At 59.1% G+C, this 17853-nt stretch overlaps 6 non-coding genes and 2 pseudogenes across 6 annotated transcripts; all 8 read right to left on the bottom strand.

The window, feature by feature from the left end:
• Nucleotides 1–2853: 2853 nt before the first annotated feature.
• On the bottom strand, nt 2854–2972 carry LOC147300031 (5S ribosomal RNA). The gene has a single exon (XR_015128135.1). It is a non-coding gene; the product is annotated as a 5S ribosomal RNA (ribosomal RNA).
• A 2562-nt stretch (nt 2973–5534) lies between these two features.
• LOC147300030 (5S ribosomal RNA) lies at nt 5535–5653 on the bottom strand. The gene has a single exon (XR_015128097.1). It is a non-coding gene; the product is annotated as a 5S ribosomal RNA (ribosomal RNA).
• A 1690-nt stretch (nt 5654–7343) lies between these two features.
• LOC147300029 (5S ribosomal RNA) lies at nt 7344–7462 on the bottom strand (annotated as a pseudogene).
• A 982-nt stretch (nt 7463–8444) lies between these two features.
• On the bottom strand, nt 8445–8563 carry LOC147300028 (5S ribosomal RNA). Its single transcript, XR_015128106.1, has one exon. It is a non-coding gene; the product is annotated as a 5S ribosomal RNA (ribosomal RNA).
• Nucleotides 8564–10368: 1805 nt separating this feature from the next.
• On the bottom strand, nt 10369–10487 carry LOC147300027 (5S ribosomal RNA). The gene has a single exon (XR_015127980.1). It is a non-coding gene; the product is annotated as a 5S ribosomal RNA (ribosomal RNA).
• A 1650-nt stretch (nt 10488–12137) lies between these two features.
• Nucleotides 12138–12256, bottom strand: LOC147300026 (5S ribosomal RNA; annotated as a pseudogene).
• Nucleotides 12257–12880: 624 nt separating this feature from the next.
• Nucleotides 12881–12999, bottom strand: LOC147300025 (5S ribosomal RNA). Its single transcript, XR_015128134.1, has one exon. It is a non-coding gene; the product is annotated as a 5S ribosomal RNA (ribosomal RNA).
• A 2633-nt stretch (nt 13000–15632) lies between these two features.
• Nucleotides 15633–15751, bottom strand: LOC147300024 (5S ribosomal RNA). Its single transcript, XR_015127969.1, has one exon. It is a non-coding gene; the product is annotated as a 5S ribosomal RNA (ribosomal RNA).
• Nucleotides 15752–17853: the final 2102 nt, after the last annotated feature.

Here is a 17853-nt window from a genome sequence, read left to right as displayed (position 1 = left end):
ACAGGCCCTGGTGTGGTGTAAGTGGCCTCAGCCAGCAGCCACAGGCCCTGGTGTGGTCTAAGTGGCCTCAGCCAGTGCCACAGGCCCTGGTGTGGTGTAAGTGGCCTGAGTAAGAGCCACAGGCCCTGGTGTGTTGTAAGTGGCCTCAGCCAGCAGCCACAGGCCCTGGTGTGGTGTAAGTGGCCTGAGCAAGTGCCACAGGCCCTGGTGTGGTGTAAGTGGCCTAAGCCAGAGCCACAGGCCCTGGTGTGGTGTAAGTGGCCTGAGCAAGAGCCACAGGGCCTGGTTTGGTGAAGATGGCCTCGGCCAGAAGCGCAGGGCCTGGTGTGATGTGAGTGGCCTGAGCAAGAGCCACAGGCCCTGGTGTGGTGTAAGTGGCCTCAGCCAGCAGCCACAGGCCCTGGTGTGGTGTAAGTCGCCTCAGCCAGAAGCCACAGGCACTGGTGTGGTGTAAGTGGCCTCAGCCAGCAGCAAAAGGGCCCTGGTGTGGTGTAAGTCGCCTCAGCCAGCAGCCACAGGCCCTGGTGTGGTGTAGATGGCCTCAGCCAGCAGCCACAGGCCCTGGTGTGGTGTAAGTGGCCTCAGCCAGCAGCCACAGGCCCTGGTGTGGTCTAAGTGGCCTCAGCCAGAAGCACAGAGCCTGGTGTGATATGAGTGGCCTGAGCAAGAGCCACAGGCCCTGGTGTGGTGTAAGTGGCCTGAGCAAGAGCCACAGGCCCTGGTGTGGTGTAAGTGGCCTGAGCAAGAGCCACAGGCCCTGGTGTGGTGTAGGTGGCCTCAGCCAGCAGCCAGCAGCCACAGGCCCTGGTGTGGTGTAGGTGGCCTCAGCCAGCAGCCACAAGCCCTTGTGTGGTGTAAGTGGCCTCAGCCAGCAGCCACAGGCCCTGGTGTGGTGTAAGTGGCCTCAGCCAGTGCCACAGGCCCTGGTGTGGTGTAAGTGGCCTCAGCCAGAGCCACAGGCCCTGATGTGGTGTAAGTGGCCTGAGCAAGAGCCACAGGCCCTGGTGTGGTGTAAGTGGCCTGAGCAAGAGCCACAGGCCCTGGTGTGGTGTAGGTGGCCTCAGCCAGCAGCCACAGGCCCTGGTGTGGTGTAGGTGGCCTCAGCCAGCAGCCACAAGCCCTTGTGTGGTGTAAGTGGCCTCAGCCAGCAGCCACAGGCCCTGGTGTGGTCTAAGTGGCCTCAGCCAGAAGCACAGAGCCTGGTGTGATATGAGTGGCCTGAGCAAGAGCCACAGGCCCTGGTGTGGTGTAAGTGGCCTCAGCCAGCAGCCACAGGCCCTGGTGTGGTGTAGGTGGCCTCAGCCAGCAGCCACAGGCCCTGGTGTGGTGTAAGTGGCCTCAATAGCAACTAAGGCCCTGGTGTGGTGTAAGTGGCTTCAGCCAGCAGCCACAGGCCCTGGTGTGGTGTAAGTGGCCTCAGCCAGCAGCCACAGGCCCTGGTGTGGTGTAAGTGGCCTCAGCCAGCAGCCACAGGCCCTGGTGTGTTGTAAGTGGCCTCAGCCAGCAGCCACAGGCCCTGGTGTGGTGTAGGTGGCCTCAGCCAGCAGCCACAGGCCCTTGTGTGGTGTAATTGGCCTCAATAGCAACTAAGGCCCTGGTGTGGTGTAGGTGGCCTCAGCAAGCAGCCACAGGCCCTGGTTTGGTGTAAGTGGCCTCAGCTAGCAGCCACAGGCCCTGGTGTGTTGTGAGTGGCCTCAGCCAGCAGCCACAGGCCCTGGTGTGGTCTAAGTGGCCTCAGCCAGTGACACAGGCCCTGGTGTGGTGTAAGTGGCCTGAGCAAGAGCCACAGGCCCTGGTGTGGTGTAAGTGGCCTCAGCCAGCAGCCACAGGCCCTGGTGTGGTGTAAGTGGCCTGAGCAAGTGCCACAGGCCCTGGTGTGGTGTAAGTGGCCTGAGCAAGTGCCACAGGCCCTGGTGTGGTGTAAGTGGCCTCAATAGCAAATAAGGCCCTGGTGTGGTGTAAGTGGCCTGAGCAAGAACCACAGGGCCTGGTTTGGTGAAGATGGCCTCGGCCAGAAGCGCAGGGCCTGGTGTGATGTGAGTGGCCTGAGCAAGAGCCACAGGCCCTGGTGTGGTGTAAGTGGCCTCAGCCAGCAGCCACATGCCCTGGTGTGGTGTAAGTGGCCTCAGCCAGAAGCCACAGGCACTGGTGTGGTGTAAGTGGCCTCAGCCAGCAGCAAAAGGGCCCTGGTGTGGTGTAGGTGGCCTCAGCCAGCAGCCACAGGCCCTGGTGTGGTGTAAGTGGCCTCAATAGCAACTAAGGCCCTGGTGTGGTGTAAGTGGCTTCAGCCAGCAGCCACAGGCCCTGGTGTGGTGTAAGTGGCCTGAGCAAGAACCACAGGGCCTGGTTTGGTGAAGATGGCCTCGGCCAGAAGCGCAGGGCCTGGTGTGATGTGAGTGGCCTGAGCAAGAGCCACAGGCCCTGGTGTGGTGTAAGTGGCCTCAGCCAGCAGCCACAGGCCCTGGTGTGGTGTAGGGGGCCTCAGCCAGCAGCCACAGGCCCTGGTGTGGTGTAAGTGGCCTCAATAGCAACTAAGGCCCTGGTGTGGTGTAAGTGGCTTCAGCCAGCAGCCACAGGCTCTGGTGTGGTGTAACTGGCCTCAGCCAGCAGCCACAGGCCCTGGTGTGGTGTAAGTGGCCTCAGCCAAGTCACAGGCCCTGATGTGGTGTAAGTGGCCCCAGCCGGTCACTCAGGCCCTGGTGTGGTGTAGGTGGCATCAGCTAGCAGCACAAGACATTGGAAAAGAGCCAAAAGCAGTGTCGTTAATGTGCCCTCATTAATGGGCAGCTGCTTTTGGTCTTTTAATACACCCCTTCTCTGGATCAAAAGCGGTTCAATGACATGAAAATGAAAGGCTTACAGCACCAGGTATTCCCAGGCAGTCTCCCATCCAAGTACTAACCAAGCCCAGCCCTGCTTAGCTTCCGAGATCAGACGAGGTCGGGCGTGCTCAGGGTGGTATGGCCGTAAGCTGCTGGCCCCAGCACAATGTCTCAATTTATGGATTCAAGTGATTAGGTGGCAAGTACCTGAAGTTACGAAGACAATCCTATAACCATACCTGCATGTTTGCATAATACCCTAACCCAAAGGCTCAGTTTGGCATTTATCCAACAGCACAGGCCCTGGATTGTTGAAGATGGCCTCAGGAACCAGCACAGGGCCTGGTGTGTTGTACATGGCCACAGCAAGCAGCACAGGGCCTGGTTTGGTGAAGATGGCCTCGGCCAGAAGCGCAGGGCCTGGTGTGATGTGAGTGGCCGGAGCAAGAGCCACAGGCCTTGGTGTGGTGTAAGTGGCCTCAGCCAGCAGCCACAGGCCCTGGTGTGGTGTAAGTCGCCTCAGCCAGAAGCCACAGGCACTGGTGTGGTGTAAGTGGCCTCAGCCAGCAGCAAAAGGGCCCTGGTGTGGTGTAAGTCGCCTCAGCCAGCAGCCACAGGCCCTGGTGTGGTGTAGGTGGCCTCAGCCAGCAGCCACAGGCACTGGTGTGGTGTAAGTGGCCTCAGCCAGCAGCCACAGGCCCTGGTGTGGTGTAAGTGGCCTCAGCCAGCAGCCACAGGCCCTGGTGTGGTGTAAGTGGCCTCAGCCAGTGCCACAGGCCCTGGTGTGGTGTAAGTGGCCTGAGCAAGAGCCACAGACCCTGGTGTGGTGTAATTGGCCTCAGCCAGCAGCCACAGGCCCTGGTGTGGTGTAAGTCGCCTCAGACAGAAGCCACAGGCACTGGTGTGGTGTAAGTGGCCTCAGCCAGCAGCAAAAGGGCCCTGGTGTGGTATAAGTCGCCTCAGCCAGCAGCCACAGGCCCTGGTGTGGTGTAGGTGGCCTCAGCCACCAGCCACAGGCCCTGGTGTGGTGTAAGTGGCCTCAGCCAGCAGCCACAGGCCCTGGTGTGGTGTAAGTGGCCTCAGCCAGCAGCCACAGGCCCTGGTGTGGTGTAAGTGGCCTCAGCCAGTGCCACAGGCCCTGGTGTGGTGTAAGTGGCCTGAGCAAGAGCCACAGGCCCTGGTGTGGTGTAAGTGGCCTGAGCAAGAGCCACAGACCCTGGTGTGGTGTAATTGGCCTCAATAGCAACTAATGCCCTGGTGTGGTGTAGGTGGCCTCAGCCAGCAGCCACAGGCCCTGGTGTGGTGAAAGTGGCCTCAGCAAGAGCCACAGACCCTGGTGTGGTGTAAGTGGCCTGAGCAAGAACCACAGGGCCTGGTTTGGTGAAGATGGCCTCGGCCAGAAGCGCAGGGCCTGGTGTGATGTGAGTGGCCTGAGCAAGAGCCACAGGCCTTGGTGTGGTGTAAGTGGCCTCAGCCAGCAGCCACAGGCCCTGGTGTGGTGTAAGTCGCCTCAGCCAGAAGCCACAGGCACTGGTGTGGTGTAAGTGGCCTCAGCCAGCAGCCACAGGCCCTGGTGTGGTGTAGGTGGCCTCAGCCAGCAGCCACAGGCCCTGGTGTGGTGTAGGTGGCCTCAGCCAGCAGCCACAGGCCCTGGTGTGGTGTAGGTGGCCTCAGCCAGCAGCCACAGGCCCTGGTGTGGTGTAAGTGGCCTCAGCCAGCAGCCACAGGCCCTGGTGTGGTGTAAGTGGCCTGAGCAAGAGCCACAGGCCCTGGTGTGGTGTAAGTGGCCTGAGCAAGAGCCACAGACCCTGGTGTGGTGTAATTGGCCTCAATAGCAACTAATGCCCTGGTGTGGTGTAGGTGGCCTCAGCCAGCAGCCACAGGCCCTGGTGTGGTGTAAGTGGCCTCAGCCAGCAGCCACAGGCCCTGGTGTGGTGTAAGTCGCCTCAGCCAGAAGCCACAGGCACTGGTGTGGTGTAAGTGGCCTCAGCCAGCAGCCACAGGCCCTGGTGTGGTGTAGGTGGCCTCAGCCAGCAGCCACAGGCCCTTGTGTGGTGTAATTGGCCTCAATAGCAACTAAGGCCCTGGTGTGGTGTAGGTGGCCTAAGCCAGCAGCCACAGGCCCTGGTGTGGTGTAAGTGGCCTCAGCCAGTGCCACAGGCCCTGGTGTGGTGTAAGTGGCCTGAGCAAGAGCCACAGACCCTGGTGTGGTGTAATTGGCCTCAATAGCAACTAAGGCCCTGGTGTGGTGTAGGTGGCCTCAGCCAGCAGCCACAGGCCCTGGTGTGGTGTAAGTGGCCTCAGCCAGCAGCCACAGGCCCTGATGTGGTGTAAGTGGCCCCAGCCGGTCCCTCAGGCCCTTGTGTGGTGTAAGTGGCCTCAGCCAGCAGCCACAGGCCCTGGTGTGGTGTAAGTGGCCCCAGCCGGTCCCACAGGCCCTGGTGTGGTGTAAGTGGCCTGAGCAAGAGCCACAGGCCCTGGTGTGGTGTAAGTGGCCTGAGCAAGAGCCACAGGCCCTGGTGTGGTGTAAGTGACCTCAGCCAGCAAATAAGGCCGTGGTGTGGTGTAGGTGGCATCAGCTAGCAGCACAAGACATTGGAAAACAGCCAAAAGCAATGTCGTTAATGTGCCCTCATTAATGGGGAGCTGCTTTTGGTCTTTTAATACACCCCTTCTCTGGATCAAAAGCGGTTCAATGACATGAAAATGAAAGGCTTACAGCACCAGGTATTCCCAGGCAGTCTCCCATCCAAGTACTAACCAAGCCCAGCCCTGCTTAGCTTCCGAGATCAGACGAGGTCGGGCGTGCTCAGGGTGGTATGGCCGTAATCTGCTGGCCCCAGCACAATGTCTCAATTTATGGATTCAAGTGATTAGGTGGCAAGTACCTGAAGTTACGAAGACAATCCTATAACCATACCTGCATGTTTGCATAATACCCTAACCCAAAGGCTCAGTTTGGCATTTATCCAACAGCACAGGCCCTGGATTGTTGAAGATGGCGTCAGGAACCAGCACAGGGCCTGGTGTGTTGTACATGGCCACAGCAAGCAGCACAGGGCCTGGTTTGGTGAAGATGGCCTCGGCCAGAAGCACAGGGCCTGGTGTGATATGAGTGGCCTGAGCAAGAGCCACAGGCCCTGGTGTGTTGTAAGTGGCCTCAGCCAGCAGCCACAGGCCCTGGTGTGGTGTAGGTGGCCTCAGCAAGCAGCCACAGGCCCTGGTTTGGTGTAAGTGGCCTCAGCCAGCAGCCACAGGCCCTGGTGTGGTGTAAGTGGCCTCAGCCAGCAGCCACAGGCCCTGGTGTGGTCTAAGTGGCCTCAGCCAGTGCCACAGGCCCTGGTGTGGTGTAAGTGGCCTGAGTAAGAGCCACAGGCCCTGGTGTGGTGTAAGTGGCCTCAGCCAGCAGCCAGAGGCCCTGGTGTGGTGTAAGTGGCCTGAGCAAGTGCCACAGGCCCTGGTGTGGTGTAAGTGGCCTAAGCCAGAGCCACAGGCCCTGGTGTGGTGTAAGTGGCCTGAGCAAGAGCCACAGGGCCTGGTTTGGTGAAGATGGCCTCGGCCAGAAGCGCAGGGCCTGGTGTGATGTGAGTGGCCTGAGCAAGAGCCACAGGCCCTGGTGTGGTGTAAGTGGCCTCAGCCAGCAGCCACAGGCCCTGGTGTGGTGTAAGTCGCCTCAGCCAGAAGCCACAGGCACTGGTGTGGTGTAAGTGGCCTCAGCCAGCAGCAAAAGGGCCCTGGTGTGGTGTAAGTCGCCTCAGCCAGCAGCCACAGGCCCTGGTGTGGTGTAGATGGCCTCAGCCAGCAGCCACAGGCCCTGGTGTGGTGTAAGTGGCCTCAGCCAGCAGCCACAGGCCCTGGTGTGGTCTAAGTGGCCTCAGCCAGAAGCACAGGGCCTGGTGTGATATGAGTGGCCTGAGCAAGAGCCACAGGCCCTGGTGTGGTGTAAGTGGCCTGAGCAAGAGCCACAGGCCCTGGTGTGGTGTAAGTGGCCTGAGCAAGAGCCACAGGCCCTGGTGTGGTGTAGGTGGCCTCAGCCAGCAGCCACAAGCCCTTGTGTGGTGTAAGTGGCCTCAGCCAGCAGCCACAGGCTCTGGTGTGGTGTAAGTGGCCTCAGCCAGTGCCACAGGCCCTGGTGTGGTGTAAGTTGCCTGAGCAAGAGCCACAGACCATGGTGTGGTGTAATTGGCCTCAATAGCAACTAAGGCCCTGGTGTGGTGTAAGTGGCCTCAGCCAGCAGCCACAGGCCCTGGTGTGGTGTAAGTGGCCTCAGCCAGCAGCCACAGGCCCTGGTGTGGTGTAAGTGGCCTCAGCCAGAGCCACAGGCCCTGATGTGGTGTAAGTGGCCCCAGCCGGTCACTCAGGCCCTGGTGTGGTGTAGGTGGCATCAGCTAGCAGCACAAGACATTGGAAAAGAGCCAAAAGCAATGTCGTTAATGTGCCCTCATTAATGGGCAGCTGCTTTTGGTCTTTTAATACACCCCTTCTCTGGATCAAAAGCGGTTCAATGACATGAAAATGAAAGGCTTACAGCACCAGGTATTCCCAGGCAGTCTCCCATCCAAGTACTAACCAAGCCCAGCCCTGCTCAGCTTCCGAGATCAGACGAGGTCGGGCGTGCTCAGGGTGGTATGGCCGTAAGCTGCTGGCCGCAGCACAATGTCTCAATTTATGGATTCAGGTGATTAGGTGGCAAGTACCTGAAGTTACGAAGACAATCCTATAACCCTACCTTCATGTTTGCATAATACCCTAACCCAAAGGCTCAGTTTAGCATTTATCCAACAGCACAGGCCCTGGATTGTTGAAGATGGCCTCAGGAACCAGCACAGGGCCTGGTGTGTTGTACATGGCCACAGCAAGCAGCACAGGGCCTGGTTTGGTGAAGATGGCCTCAGCAAGCAGCCACAGGCCCTGGTTTGGTGAAGATGGCCTCGGCCAGAAGCGCAGGGCCTGGTGTGATGTGAGTGGCCTGAGCAAGAGCCACAGGCCCTGGTGTGGTGTAAGTGGCCTCAGCCAGCAGCCACAGGCCCTGGTGTGGTGTAAGTGGCCTCAGCCAGCAGCCACATGCACTGGTGTGGTGTAAGTGGCCTCAGCCAGCAGCAAAAGGGCCCTGGTGTGGTGTAGGTGGCCTCAGCCAGCAGCCACAGGCCCTGGTGTGGTGTAAGTGGCCTCAATAGCAACTAAGGCCATGGTGTGGTGTAAGTGGCTTCAGCCAGCAGCCACAGGCCCTGGTGTGGTGTAAGTGGCCTCAGCCAGCAGCCACAGGCCCTGGTGTGGTGTAGGTGGCCTCAGCCAGCAGCCACAGGCCCTGGTGTGGTGTAAGTGGCCTCAATAGCAACTAAGGCCCTGGTGTGGTGTAAGTGGCTTCAGCCAGCAGCCACAGGCTCTGGTGTGGTGTAACTGGCCTCAGCCAGCAGCCACAGGCCCTGGTCTGGTGTAAGTGGCCCCAGCCGGTCACTCAGGCCCTGGTGTGGTGTAGGTGGCATCAGCAAGCAGCACAAGACATTGGAAAACAGCCAAAAGCAGTGTCGTTAATGTGCCCTCATTAATGGGCAGCTGCTTTTGGTCTTTTAATACACCCCTTCTCTGGATCAAAAGCGGTTCAATGACATGAAAATGGAAGGCTTACAGCACCAGGTATTCCCAGGCAGTCTCCCATCCAAGTACTAACCAAGCCCAGTCCTGCTTAGCTTCCGAGATCAGACGAGGTCGGGCGTGCTCAGGGTGGTATGGCCGTAAGCTGCTGGCCCCAGCACAATGTCTCAATTTATGGATTCAAGTGATTAGGTGGCAAGTACCTGAAGTTACGAAGACAATCCTATAACCATACCTTCATGTTTGCATAATACCCTAACCCAAAGGCTCAGTTTGGCATTTATCCAACAGCACAGGCCCTGGATTGTTGAAGATGGCCTCAGGAACCAGCACAGGGCCTGGTGTGTTGTACATGGCCACAGCAAGCAGCACAGGGCCTGGTTTGGTGAAGATGGCCTCGGCCAGAAGCGCAGGGCCTGGTGTGATGTGAGTGGCCTGAGCAAGAGCCACAGGCCTTGGTGTGGTGTAAGTGGCCTCAGCCAGCAGCCACAGGCCCTGGTGTGGTGTAAGTCGCCTCAGCCAGAAGCCACAGGCACTGGTGTGGTGTAAGTGGCCTCAGCCAGCAGCAAAAGGGCCCTGGTGTGGTGTAAGTCGCCTCAGCCAGCAGCCACAGGCCCTGGTGTGGTGTAGGTGGCCTCAGCCAGCAGCCACAGGCCCTGGTGTGGTGTAAGTGGCCTCAGCCAACAGCCACAGGCCCTGGTATGGTGTAAGTGGCCTCAGCCAGCAGCCACAGGCCCTGGTGTGGTGTAAGTGGCCAGAAGCGCAGGGCCTGGTGTGATGTGAGTGGCCTGAGCAAGAGCCACAGACCCTGGTGTGGTGTAATTGGCCTCAATAGCAACTAAGGCCCTGGTGTGGTGTATGTGGCCTCAGCCAGCAGCCACAGGCCCTGGTGTGGTGTAACTGGCCTCAGCCAGCAGCCACAGGCCCTGGTGTGGTGTAAGTGGCCTCAGCCAGAGCCACAGGCCCTGATGTGGTGTAAGTCGCCTCAGCTAGCAGCACAGGGCCTGGTTTGGTGAAGATGGCCTCGGCCAGAAGCACAGGACCTGGTTTGATATGAGTGGCCTGAGCCAGCAGCCACAGGCCCTGGTGTGGTGTAAGTGGCCTCAGCCAGCAGCAACAGGCCCTGGTGTGGTGTAAGTCGCCTCAGCCAGAAGCCACAGGCACTGGGGTGGTGTAAGTGGCCTCAGCCAGCAGCAACAGGCCCTGGTGTGGTGTAAGTCGCCTCAGCAAGCAGCCACAGGCCCTGGTGTGGTGTAGGTGGTCTCAGGCAGCAGCCACAGGCCCTGGTGTGGTGTAAGTGGCCTCAGCAAGAGCCACAGACCCTGGTGTGGTGTAATTGGCCTAAGCCAGAGCCACAGGCCCTGGTGTGGTGTAAGTGGCCTGAGCAAGAACCACAGGGCCTGGTTTGGTGAAGATGGCTTCGGCCAGAAGCGCAGGGCCTGGTGTGATGTGAGTGGCCTGAGCAAGAGCCACAGGCCCTGGTGTGGTGTAAGTGGCCTCAGCCAGCAGCCACAGGCCCTGGTGTGGTGTAAGTCGCCTCAGCCAGAAGCCACAGGCACTGGTGTGGTGTAAGTGGCCTCAGCCAGCAGCCACAGGCCCTGGTGTGGTGTAAGTGGCCTCAATAGCAACTAAGGCCCTGGTGTGGTGTAAGTGGCTTCAGCCAGCAGCCACAGGCTCTGGTGTGGTGTAACTGGCCTCAGCCAGCAGCCACAGGCCCTGGTGTGGTGTAAGTGGCCTCAGCCAGAGCCACAGACCCTGATGTGGTGTAAGTGGCCCCAGCCGGTCACTCAGGCCCTGGTGTGGTGTAGGTGGCATCAGCTAGCAGCACAAGACATTGGAAAAGAGCCAAAAGCAGTGTCGTTAATGTGCCCTCATTAATGGGGAGCTGCTTTTGGTCTTTTAATACACCCCTTCTCTGGATCAAAAGCGGTTCAATGACACGAAAATGAAAGGCTTACAGCACCAGGTATTCCCAGGTAGTCTCCCATCCAAGTACTAACCAAGCCCAGCCCTGCTTAGCTTCCGAGATCAGACGAGGTCGGGCGTGCTCAGGGTGGTATGGCCGTAAGCTGCTGGCTCCAGCACAATGTCTCAATTTATGGATTCAAGTGATTAGGTGGCAAGTACCTGAAGTTACGAAGACAATCCTATAACCATACCTGCATGTTTGCATAATACCCTAACCCAAAGGCTCAGTTTGGCATTTATCCAACAGCACAGGCCCTGGATTGTTGAAGATGGCCTCAGGAACCAGCACAGGGCCTGGTGTGTTGTACATGGCCACAGCAAGCAGCACAGGGCCTGGTTTGGTGAAGATGGCCTCGGCCAGAAGCGCAGGGCCTGGTGTGATGTGAGTGGCCTGAGCAAGAGCCACAGGCCTTGGTGTGGTGTAAGTGGCCTCAGCCAGCAGCCACAGGCCCTGGTGTGGTGTAAGTCGCCTCAGCCAGAAGCCACAGGCACTGGTGTGGTGTAAGTGGCCTCAGCCAGCAGCAAAAGGGCCCTGGTGTGGTGTAAGTGGCCTCAGCCAGCAGCCACAGGCCCTGGTGTGGTGTAGGTGGCCTCAGCCAGCAGCCACAGGCCCTTGTGTGGTGTAATTGGCCTCAATAGCAACTAAGGCCCTGGTGTGGTGTAGGTGGCCTCAGCCAGCAGCCACAGGCCCTGGTGTGGTGTAAGTGGCCTCAGCCAGTGCCACCGGCCCTGGTGTGGTGTAAGTGGCCTGAGCAAGAGCCACAGACCCTGGTGTGGTGTAGGTTGTCCTCAGCCAGCAGCCACAGGCCCTGGTGTGGTGTAAGTGGCCTCAGCCAGTGCCACAGGCCCTGGTGTGGTGTAAGTGGCCTGAGCAAGAGCCACAGACCCTGGTGTGGTGTAATTGGCCTCAATAGCAACTAAGGCCCTGGTGTGGTGTAAGTGGCCTCAGCCAGCAGCCACAGGCCCTGGTGTGGTGAAAGTGGCCTCAGCAAGAGCCACAGACCCTGGTGTGGTGAAGATGGCCTCGGCCAGAAGCGCAAGGCCTGGTGTGATGTGAGTGGCCTGAGCAAGAGCCACAGGCCTTGGTGTGGTGTAAGTGGCCTCAGCCAGCAGCCACAGGCCCTGGTGTGGTGTAAGTCGCCTCAGCCAGAAGCCACAGGCACTGGTGTGGTGTAAGTGGCCTCAGCCAGCAGCCACAGGCCCTGGTGTGGTGTAGGTGGCCTCAGCCAGCAGCCACAGGCCCTGGTGTGGTGTAGGTGGCCTCAGCCAGCAGCCACAGGCCCTGGTGTGGTGTAGGTGGCCTCAGCCAGCAGCCACAGGCCCTGGTGTGGTGTAGGTGGCCTCAGCCAGCAGCCACAGGCCCTGGTGTGGTGTAAGTGGCCTGAGCAAGAGCCACAGGCCCTGGTGTGGTGTAAGTGGCCTCAATAGCAAATAAGGCCCTGGTGTGGTGTAAGTGGCCTCAGCCAGCAGCCACAGGCCCTGGTGTGGTGTAAGTGGCCTCAGCCAGTGCCACAGGCCCTGGTGTGGTGTAAGTGGCCTGAGCAAGAGCCAAAGACCCTGGTGTGGTGTAATTGGCCTCAATAGCAACTAAGGCCCTGGTTTGGTGTAGGTGGCATCAGCTAGCAGCACAAGACATTGGAAAACAGCCAAAAGCAATGACGTTAATGTGCCCTCATTAATGGGCAGCTGCTTTTGGTCTTTTAATACACCCCTTCTCTGGATCAAAAGCGGTTCAATGACATGAAAATGAAAGGCTTACAGCACCAGGTATTCCCAGGCAGTCTCCCATCCAAGTACTAACCAAGCCCAGCCCTGCTCAGCTTCCGAGATCAGACGAGGTCGGGCGTGCTCAGGGTGGTATGGCCGTAAGCTGCTGGCCACAGCACAATGTCTGAATTTATGGATTCAGGTGATTAGGTGGCAAGTACCTGAAGTTACGAAGACAATCCTATAACCCTACCTTCATGTTTGCATAATACCCTAACCCAAAGGCTCAGTTTAGCATTTATCCAACAGCACAGGCCCTGGATTGTTGAAGATGGCCTCAGGAACCAGCACAGGGCCTGGTGTGTTGTACATGGCCACAGCAAGCAGCACAGGGCCTGGTTTGGTGAAGATGGCCTCGGCCAGAAGCGCAGGGCCTGGTGTGATGTGAGTGGCCTGAGCAAGAGCCACAGGCCCTGGTGTGGTGTAAGTGGCCTCAGCCAGCAGCCACAGGCCCTGGTGTGGTGTAAGTCGCCTCAGCCAGAACCCACAGGCCCTGGTGTGGTGTAAGTGGCCTCAGCCAGAGCCACAGCCCCTGATGTGGTGTAAGTGGCCCCAGCCGGTCACTCAGGCCCTGGTGTGGTGTAGGTGGCATCAGCTAGCAGCACAAGACATTGGAAAAGAGCCAAAAGCAATGTGATTAATGTGGCCTTATTAATGGGCAGCTGCTTTTGGTCTTTTAATACACCCCTTCTCTGGATCAAAAGCGGTTCAATGACATGAAAATGAAAGGCTTACAGCACCAGGTATTCCCAGGCAGTCTCCCATCCAAGTACTAACCAAGCCCAGCCCTGCTTAGCTTCCGAGATCAGACGAGGTCGGGCGTGCTCAGGGTGGTATGGCCGTAAGCTGCTGGGCCCAGCACAATGTCTCAATTTATGGATTCAAGTGATTAGGTGGCAAGTACCTGAAGTTACGAAGACAATCCTATAACCATACCTGCATGTTTGCATAATACCCTAACCCAAAGGCTCAGTTTGGCATTTATCCAACAGCACAGGCCCTGGATTGTTGAAGATGGCCTCAGGAAACAGCACAGGGCCTGGTGTGTTGTACATGGCCACAGCAAGCAGCACAGGGCCTGGTGTGATATGAGTGGCCTGAGCAAGAGCCACAGGCCCTGGTGTGGTGTAAGTGGCCTGAGCAAGAGCCACAGGCCCTGGTGTGGTGTAAGTGGCCTGAGCAAGAGCCACAGGCCCTGGTGTGGTGTAGGTGGCCTCAGCCAGCAGCCACAGGCCCTGGTGTGGTGTAGGTGGCCTCAGCCAGCAGCCACAAGCCCTTGTGTGGTGTAAGTGGCCTCAGCCAGCAGCCACAGGCCCTGGTGTGGTGTAAGTGGCCTCAGCCAGTGCCACAGGCCCTGGTGTGGTGTAAGTGGCCTGAGCAAGAGCCACAGACCATGGTGTGGTGTAATTGGCCTCAATAGCAACTAAGGCCCTGGTGTAGTGTAGGTGGCCTAAGCCAGCAGCCACAGGCCCTGGTGTGGTGTAAGTGGCCTCAGCCAGCAGCCACAGCCCCTGGTGTGGTGTAAGTCGCCTCAGCCACAAGCCACAGGCACTGGTGTGGTGTAAGTGGCCTCAGCCAGCAGCAAAAGGGCCCTGGTGTGGTGTAAGTCGCCTCAGCCAGCAGCCACAGGCCCTGGTGTGATATGAGTGGCCTGAGCAAGAGCCACAGACCATGGTGTGGTGTAATTGGCCTCAATAGCAACTAAGGCCCTGGTGTGGTGTAAGTGGCCTCAGCCAGCAGCCACAGGCCCTGGTGTGATATGAGTGGCCTGAGCAAGAGCCACAGACCATGGTGTGGTGTAATTGGCCTCAATAGCAACTAAGGCCCTGGTGTGGTGTAAGTGGCCTCAGCCAGCAGCCACAGGCCCTGGTGTGGTGTAAGTGGCCTCAGCCAGCAGCCACAGGCCCTGGTGTGGTGTAAGTGGCCTCAGCCAGTGCCACAGGCCCTGGTGTGGTGTAAGTGGTCTGAGCAAGAGCCACAGACCCTGGTGTGGTGTAATTGGCCTCAGCCAGCAGCCACAGGCCCTGGTGTGGTGTAAGTCGCCTCAGACAGAAGCCACAGGCACTGGTGTGGTGTAAGTGGCCTCAGCCAGCAGCAAAAGGGCCCTGGTGTGGTGTAAGTCGCCTCAGCCAGCAGCCACAGGCCCTGGTGTGGTGTAGGTGGCCTCAGCCAGCAGCCACAGGCCCTGGTGTGGTGTAAGTGGCCTCAGCCAGCAGCCACAGGCCCTGGTGTGGTGTAAGTGGCCTGAGCAAGAGCCACAGGCCCTGGTGTGGTGTAAGTGGCCAGAAGCGCAGGGCCTGGTGTGATGTGAGTGGCCTGAGCAAGAGCCACAGACCCTGGTGTGGTGTAATTGGCCTCAATAGCAACTAAGGCCCTGGTGTGGTGTATGTGGCCTCAGCCAGCAGCCACAGGCCCTGGTGTGGTGTAACTGGCCTCAGCCAGCAGCCACAGGCCCTGGTGTGGTGTAAGTGGCCTCAGCCAGAGCCACAGGCCCTGATGTGGTGTAAGTCGCCTCAGCTAGCAGCACAGGGCCTGGTTTGGTGAAGATGGCCTCGGCCAGAAGCACAGGACCTGGTTTGATATGAGTGGCCTGAGCCAGCAGCCACAGGCCCTGGTGTGGTGTAAGTGGCCTCAGCCAGCAGCAACAGGCCCTGGTGTGGTGTAAGTCGCCTCAGCCAGAAGCCACAGGCACTGGGGTGGTGTAAGTGGCCTCAGCCAGCAGCAACAGGCCCTGGTGTGGTGTAAGTCGCCTCAGCAAGCAGCCACAGGCCCTGGTGTGGTGTAGGTGGTCTCAGGCAGCAGCCACAGGCCCTGGTGTGGTGTAAGTGGCCTCAGCAAGAGCCACAGACCCTGGTGTGGTGTAATTGGCCTAAGCCAGAGCCACAGGCCCTGGTGTGGTGTAAGTGGCCTGAGCAAGAACCACAGGGCCTGGTTTGGTGAAGATGGCTTCGGCCAGAAGCGCAGGGCCTGGTGTGATGTGAGTGGCCTGAGCAAGAGCCACAGGCCCTGGTGTGGTGTAAGTGGCCTCAGCCAGCAGCCACAGGCCCTGGTGTGGTGTAAGTCGCCTTAGCCAGAAGCCACAGGCACTGGTGTGGTGTAAGTGGCCTCAGCCAGCAGCAAAAGGGCCCTGGTGTGGTGTAAGTGGCCTCAATAGCAACTAAGGCCCTGGTGTGGTGTAAGTGGCTTCAGCCAGCAGCCACAGGCTCTGGTGTGGTGTAACTGGCCTCAGCCAGCAGCCACAGGCCCTGGTGTGGTGTAAGTGGCCTCAGCCAGAGCCACAGGCCCTGATGTGGTGTAAGTGGCCCCAGCCGGTCACTCAGGCCCTGGTGTGGTGTAGGTGGCATCAGCTAGCAGCACAAGACATTGGAAAAGAGCCAAAAGCAGTGTCGTTAATGTGCCCTCATTAATGGGCAGCTGCTTTTGGTCTTTTAATACACCCCTTCTCTGGATCAAAAGCGGTTCAATGACATGAAAATGAAAGGCTTACAGCACCAGGTATTCCCAGGTAGTCTCCCATCCAAGTACTAACCAAGCCCAGCCCTGCTTAGCTTCCGAGATCAGACGAGGTCGGGCGTGCTCAGGGTGGTATGGCCGTAAGCTGCTGGCTCCAGCACAATGTCTCAATTTATGGATTCAAGTGATTAGGTGGCAAGTACCTGAAGTTACGAAGACAATCCTATAACCATACCTGCATGTTTGCATAATACCCTAACCCAAAGGCTCAGTTTGGCATTTATCCAACAGCACAGGCCCTGGATTGTTGAAGATGGCCTCAGGAACCAGCACAGGGCCTGGTGTGTTGTACATGGCCACAGCAAGCAGCACAGGGCCTGGTTTGGTGAAGATGGCCTCGGCCAGAAGCGCAGGGCCTGGTGTGATGTGAGTGGCCTGCGCAAGAGCCACAGGCCTTGGTGTGGTGTAAGTGGCCTCAGCCAGCAGCCACAGGCCCTGGTGTGGTGTAAGTCGCCTCAGCCAGAAGCCACAGGCACTGGTGTGGTGTAAGTGGCCTCAGCCAGCAGCACAGGGCCTGGTTTGGTGAAGATGGCCTCAGCAAGCAGCCACAGGCCCTGGTTTGGTGTAAATGGCCTCAGCCAGCAGCCACAGGCCCTGGTGTGGTGTAAGTGGCCTCAGCCAGCAGCCACAGGCCCTGGTGTGGTCTAAGTGGCCTCAGCCAGTGCCACAGGCCCTGGTGTGGTGTAAGTGGCCTGAGTAAGAGCCACAGGCCCTGGTGTGTTGTAAGTGGCCTCAGCCAGCAGCCACAGGCCCTGGTGTGGTGTAAGTGGCCTGAGCAAGTGCCACAGGCCCTGGTGTGGTGTAAGTGGCCTAAGCCAGAGCCACAGGCCCTGGTGTGGTGTAAGTGGCCTGAGCAAGAGCCACAGGGCCTGGTTTGGTGAAGATGGCCTCGGCCAGAAGCGCAGGGCCTGGTGTGATGTGAGTGGCCTGAGCAAGAGCCACAGGCCCTGGTGTGGTGTAAGTGGCCTCAGCCAGCAGCCACAGGCCCTGGTGTGGTGTAAGTCGCCTCAGCCAGAAGCCACAGGCACTGGTGTGGTGTAAGTGGCCTCAGCCAGCAGCAAAAGGGCCCTGGTGTGGTGTAAGTCGCCTCAGCCAGCAGCCACAGGCCCTGGTGTGGTGTAGATGGCCTCAGCCAGCAGCCACAGGCCCTGGTGTGGTGTAAGTGGCCTCAGCCAGCAGCCACAGGCCCTGGTGTGGTCTAAGTGGCCTCAGCCAGAAGCACAGAGCCTGGTGTGATATGAGTGGCCTGAGCAAGAGCCACAGGCCCTGGTGTGGTGTAAGTGGCCTGAGCAAGAGCCACAGGCCCTGGTGTGGTGTAAGTGGCCTGAGCAAGAGCCACAGGCCCTGGTGTGGTGTAGGTGGCCTCAGCCAGCAGCCAGCAGCCACAGGCCCTGGTGTGGTGTAGGTGGCCTCAGCCAGCAGCCACAAGCCCTTGTGTGGTGTAAGTGGCCTCAGCCAGCAGCCACAGGCCCTGGTGTGGTGTAAGTGGCCTCAGCCAGTGCCACAGGCCCTGGTGTGGTGTAAGTGGCCTCAGCCAGAGCCACAGGCCCTGATGTGGTGTAAGTGGCCTGAGCAAGAGCCACAGGCCCTGGTGTGGTGTAAGTGGCCTGAGCAAGAGCCACAGGCCCTGGTGTGGTGTAGGTGGCCTCAGCCAGCAGCCACAGGCCCTGGTGTGGTGTAGGTGGCCTCAGCCAGCAGCCACAAGCCCTTGTGTGGTGTAAGTGGCCTCAGCCAGCAGCCACAGGCCCTGGTGTGGTCTAAGTGGCCTCAGCCAGAAGCACAGAGCCTGGTGTGATATGAGTGGCCTGAGCAAGAGCCACAGGCCCTGGTGTGGTGTAAGTGGCCTGAGCAAGAGCCACAGGCCCTGGTGTGGTGTAAGTGGCCTGAGCAAGAGCCACAGGCCCTGGTGTGGTGTAGGTGGCCTCAGCCAGCAGCCACAGGCCCTGGTGTGGTGTAAGTGGCCTCAGCCAGTGCCACAGGCCCTGGTGTGGTGTAAGTGGCCTGAGCAAGAGCCACAGACCATGGTGTGGTGTAATTGGCCTCAATAGCAACTAAGGCCCTGGTGTGGTGTAAGTGGCCTCAGCCAGCAGCCACAGGCCCTGGTGTGGTGTAAGTGGCCTCAGCCAGCAGCCACAGGCCCTGGTGTGGTGTAAGTGGCCTCAGCCGGTCACTCAGGCCCTGGTGTGGT

This window comes from Aulonocara sp. 'chitande type north' Nkhata Bay, unplaced genomic scaffold (genome assembly GCF_057382095.1).
Source record: "Aulonocara sp. 'chitande type north' Nkhata Bay isolate Kocher_YH1m ecotype deep benthic unplaced genomic scaffold, A_spYH_male_GT1.1 unmapped_scaffold_35, whole genome shotgun sequence".
In the NCBI taxonomy this organism is placed as follows: Eukaryota; Metazoa; Chordata; class Actinopteri; order Cichliformes; family Cichlidae; genus Aulonocara; species Aulonocara sp. 'chitande type north' Nkhata Bay.
Note: the sequence above shows the minus strand (reverse complement) of the source record. Positions and strands in the feature narration are given on the sequence as shown.